The following is a 6,000-nucleotide window of genomic DNA, read 5'->3' as shown; positions in this document are numbered from 1 at the left end:
GTGGTTAAGTGTCTGACTCTCAGAATCATGGGATCGAGCACTATGTCCAGCTCTGTGCTCAGTGAGGAGTCTGCTTAGAGTTGTCTCTCTCCCTTCACCCCTCCCCCCTCTCATGTGCACATGCTCTCTCTCTAAAACAAACAAATAAATCTTTTTAAAAAATGATGTTTCAAATTTGGCCACAGTTCTAAAAGTGCAGATACCTGAAGAATACTGCTCCCTCAGCCCCTATCACTGACATATCCAATGTTGGATAATAGTGTCCATAAAGAAATGAATTATCATTTCCCATGTCATACTGGTTATATACAAATTATATAGAATTAATCTTATTTTACTTCATACATCAACATTCTTTTTCTCCTGCTAAAAGCATATAAGAATTCTGAATTACCAGAGATTAATATAAAGTCATCAACTAATACATAAATCTCTTTAAAACAGGGCTTACATTTGTGTGAAAAAGACTGATTTTTACATAATATTTAGATCTAACCTGGTGCAAAAGTATGAATTCAGCATGTGAGTTAAGCACAAAATTATAGAAAAACCCCCCAATTTGGGATCTGTACCAGAGATTGTCACTTTTCTTTCTATAAAGAGTCAAGCAGTAAGTATTTTAGGTTGATGGACCATACTGTTCCTGTCATAGTTCTTCAGGTCAGTCATTGCAGCATCAAGGAGGCCAGAGGAGGCAGTATAAACACAATACTCACATCTTATTTGTTTTGATAAAAATTTATTTACATAGACATGTGGTGGGCTGGATTTGGCCATAGTTTGCCTACCTTTGCCTCTGCACTCCAACTAGATTAAGCTATATTTTTTGGTTTGGTAGTACTCCTGTAATCACATTCAAGGTTATATCACTTTTGCGTTTAAGAGAATGCAGCAAGTTAACTGTCCTATTTCTCTGACTTATGTCAGAGAAAGGCATACCTATAAACACAAAGATATTAAAATACTAAGGAATTTACCTAAATAATTCAGGTGTAAAAAGTAATTGAAATATTCAAATATCAGTATTGTAGTGTAAGCTGTGTTAATAGTCTCTTCAGCCTTTTAGTACACTCCATTAATTTTTCCAATGTATTTCATGTGTTTGGCCAAAAAATTCGACAAAATTGTCCTAGTAAAACAAAACCCATGGGTTTATTTTCTCTCTCTGTTTGTTTTTCTGAAGATCAATCAAATTAAGTTGGGACTACTTTTCATTTAGGAAGCACTTGTTTAAATTCCTTTAATTGAACTAGATATTTAATTTATACATTAGTTATTGATTCTATTTCTGTTCAGTGTTATTTTTAATTCACGTGGGGTATTTCTTATATTTCTTATATTTTCAAGTTGAGTATTCTTGTCAATCACTTGAAGTTGTAATTAGGGAATTGTTTGGTTTGTCTTTCATGGAACTCTGTGATTAATTTTTATTTTTCATATTTTTCTGTGTTTCCATAGTTTTTTGTGAGACTTCATAAAAGTTTAGGAAATGCATTAGTTAATTGCATTAGTACAAAAAGTGAAAGTCATCTAACAACCTTATTCACATATGGTCTAATTTTCCAACTGTTGTTTTTGGAACTTAAGTTGGTTAGAAAATTACCAGTCTTTTCTCATTAGACTGCAGAAATCAATGCATATTTATTAGATGTTATGTAAAACCTTCCAAAGACCCCACAGAAGTGAGGACAATGAGCCTATTTTCAGGAAAATTGGATATGCTTAAATTTTTAAGAACTATTATTTTTGGGGTTTATGGATGAAAAGAAATTTTTTTTTCAGAGAAATACAATAGAAATGTCAGTAAATAAAATTCAACTACTATTTCCTTTTAATCATTTCTTATTGGTTTCTGTGTGAGTACATGTGTACATTGTATAACAATGATACTGGCTCTAAGATATTTTATCCTAAAATCCTTTTCTGTTACTTTGATAGATCTATTTAAATCCCATCAACATTTTCCCATCTGACTTTTCTTATGATGAGTATTTTGTAGTAGGTTGCTCCTATTTAAAGTTGGAGTTTGTATTTTCTTAGAGGTTGTATTAAATCTTTAGATTGGGTAGTATAGACATTTTATCAATATTTGTTCTTCCAATCCATTAGCATGGAATGTCTTTCCATTTCTTTGGGTCACCTTCAATAGTAGATATCTTCACTGGTGAATTCTACTAAACATTTAAGGAGGAAAAAATTGATCAGTTCTACACAGACACTTTCTAATAACTGAAGAGAAGAGAATTCTTCCCAATTCATATAGTGAGGCCTGCAGTGCTATGATACCAAACCAGACAAAGAAAATTGCAATAAAAGAAAATGATAGACAAGTATCCCTCATGAACATACATGTAAAAATGCTTAACAAAACTTTCACATTCTGAATATGTCATGACTAAGTGGGATTCTTCCTAGAATGAAGAAGATAGATGGGATGAGGAGTTAATATTAAAAATTAAATCCATCTAACTGACAAACTATTAACAAACTAAAAAGAAAACCTATCAAAAAGTACAGAAAAAGCGTCTGGTAAAATCCAAAATTCATTCCTGATAAAAAATTCTCAGCAAATTTGGAATAGAAAGTGTTTTTGTCAACCTCATAATGAATATCTATGAAAAAACAGAAAACATAGTTGCTAATATCAAATTAAACATCATACTTAAGGTTAAAAAACTGGGTGAATATTTTCTCTTAAGGATCATGAAAAAAAGGAATGGTCACTCTTGACACTTCCATTCAACATTATACTACTATTCCATCATCAACCAATGAAATTAGTCAAGAAAATATCAAAGGCATCCAGATTGCAAAAGAAGTAAAATTGTCTTCATTTGCAGACAATATGATTGTCAATGTAGAAAGTATGATGTAATCTATAAAAAGTTACTAGAAATAAGTGAGTTTGACAAGATTGCTGAATACAAGATCAATGCACAGAAAATAAACAATCAGCAATTGAAATGAAATCAATGCCATTGGTAATATCATAAAAAATAAATATTAAGTACTTAAGAAGAATCTACAAAAGAAGTGCAAGACCTGTACATCAAATAATAAAACATTGGTAAGAAATTGGTAAGATAATTAAAGGAGCTATATAAACTGAGAGATGTATTTTGTTCATAGTCTGAAGACTGTTATAAAGATTCCAATTATCCTCAAATTGACCCACATATTCAATACAATCTTAAGTCAAAGTTTAGCAGATACCTTTTTGCTGATTTAAAAATTCATGTGGAAATGCAAATAACTTAAAATATCCAAATCCACTTTGAAAAAAGATAAGCAAAATTGGAGGAATAACCCTACCTGGTTTTATGACGTATTTAAAATGACACTAATCTGGGACGCCTGGGTGGCTCAGTTGGTTAAGCAGCTGCCTTCGGCTCAGGTCATGATCCCAGGGTCCTGGGATCGAGTCCCACATTGGGCTCCTTGCTCCACAGGGAGCCTGCTTCTCCCTCTGCCTCTGCCTGCCTCTTTGTCTGCCTGTGCTTGCTCGCTCTCTCTCCCTCTGTCTCTGGCAAATAAAAAAAAATAAAAAAATAAAAAAATAAAATGACACTAATCTAGTCGGTATCGTGTTTCAGTTAAGACAGACAAATAGATCAATAGGGCAGAATAGAAAGAGGAAGCGAAACACAAGGAGATTCATAAATATATGGAGTTTTGGAAAAGATAAAAAAGTGTATCAGTAGACAATAATCTTTTTAAGGAATGTTGCTAGCGTGATTGGCTATCTCTAGGGAAAAAAATAGAGGAAAAAACTCAACTTTAATTCATACCAGGTACCATAAACAAAAGTTAATTCAAAATGAATTATATACCTCAGTGTAAAACTTAAATATAATAAAGTTTCTAAAAGAAAACAGATCTGAATTTTTTGTGAACTTGGGTTAATAAAAGATTCTTTAGGTATGACACCAAAAGCATAATCCATAAAAGAACAAAAAAAAGATAAATCCAACTTTGTTATCTTCGAAAACAGTGCTAAGAGAATGAGAAGATAAGCCACATAACTGGGAGAAACTTGAAACCTCAAAAAACAAAACAAAACAAAACAAAACACCCAATTAAAAATTAGCAAAAGATTTCAACAGATACTTAACAATATATACAAATGTCAAATAAGCACATGAAAAGCATACATCAGGGAGATGCAAGTTAAAACCACATGAGATACCACTACACACCTGGTAGAATATGTAAAATTTAAAAAGATTGTCCATATCAAGTGTTGCCAAGAGATATCGGAGCTCCCATATACTTCTGGTGAGAATTTAAAATAGTAGAACTCCTTTGGGGTATTGTTTGGCAGTTTCCTAAAAACATTAATCATATACCTTCTGTGTGGTCCTATCATTCCACTCCCACATAGTATTCCAAAGAAAGGAAAGGCAGACAAAGAAGCCATGCATACTGTGTGATTCAATTTAAATAAAAGTTTAGAAAATGCCATTATCTAGAGTGACAGAAAGTAGATGTTTCTTGGAGACTGTTAGGAAGACTTATCTGAAACTGCAATCTTAAGAAGTCTTAATGCTGAAACCTGTATGCCACTTAGGACAGAGTCAGCACAATTGTGAAAACAATCATGTTTGCTCTAACCCAGGTTGGTACTTGTTGGGTAATGAACATGTGGCGAGTTGATTGATGGCATGTTTTAAGATTACAAGACAAAATATGTTACATAAACTAACTAAGACTCATTTTTTCCTATAAAACTAGAGATAACAAAACTTAGAATTTTTAAAGGATTCAATGTTGAATGATTTATATTTTGTTAATAATTCTTTAAATTTTATCTTTAACTATATTTACATGTGTCATTTGAAAGACTCTCTCTTTTATCAGAGAGTTATGCTAGATCTTTGTATGTGTACTAACCAAAACTGACTTATTTTTTTCAACCTTGGTTCAATTAAAAGAAATTAAAAAGGCAAGACATTAAAATTAGCAGTCTTTAAAAAGACTTTAACCTCATTGCCATCATACTGGACTACCATATTCAAAGTCCAACTCTGGAACACCTGGCTCATCATCAAATGAATACCCTGAAAGGGTGCTAAAGGAATAAGCTAACCTACTATTTGTTTTATGTAATTATCTTGGGATCTTCTAGAGGATCATGACCAACATGCCATCTGGAATGGTTGTCTTTGTTGAGGATGGTTTAGTATATTCTACCAGTACCACCTTATATAGTATATTCTACCAGTATCACCTTATAATAACCTCTTCCTCTGAATCACTTTGGGATGATCATGGCCACACTCTTCCAGTTGAGACTGAAGTCCCAAATGCTCTATAGGAGTAGTGAACTGCTAGGACATTTTGCTTCCTGGCTAGGGCTTAAAATGCTATACATAAATCTCACCACTGTCCCAGAGTAGAAAGCGTTTTGGAAAACCAAACCTTTTGAGCACTCCCTCAGTAAGAGTCACTGCCAGAATTTTCTATTTTACTTCCTCATCCTGATTGCATCTCAAAGACACAGTGCTTTCACCTACTGAAAAAAATCTCTAGATCCTTTAGTAGTACTTTAGTAAATACTAACTATTGATGGCTTACTTTCTAAGTTCAGGCTGCTATAACACAATACCATAGACTAGGTGCCTTAAACAACCAAATTTTATTTCTCACAGTTCTGGAAGCTGGAATTCTGCGGTCAGGGTACCAGCATGGGCGAGTTCCTGGAGAAGGCCCTCTTTCAGGCTGTAGGTGGCTGTGTTCTCATTGTATCTTCCCGTGGTGGAGAGCAGAGAGGGCAGTCCTCTCGTCTGTATCTGTTCTTAGAAGGGTACAAAGCCTATTCATGAGAACTCTACCCTTGTGACTTAATTACCTCCTGAGGGTTCCACCTCTGATTCTATCACAGTGGGATAGTCTCTCATCCAAGCTGGACATCTCTGATCCAGACTGATACCTTCAGTTTGGCCTTCCTCAGTTTTATAAGCATGGTACAGTTTTATTATACTGTTACCAATCACTTTCTCC

This window comes from Mustela erminea, chromosome 15 (genome assembly GCF_009829155.1).
Source record: "Mustela erminea isolate mMusErm1 chromosome 15, mMusErm1.Pri, whole genome shotgun sequence".
Classification (NCBI taxonomy): domain Eukaryota; kingdom Metazoa; phylum Chordata; class Mammalia; order Carnivora; family Mustelidae; genus Mustela; species Mustela erminea.
Note: the sequence above shows the minus strand (reverse complement) of the source record.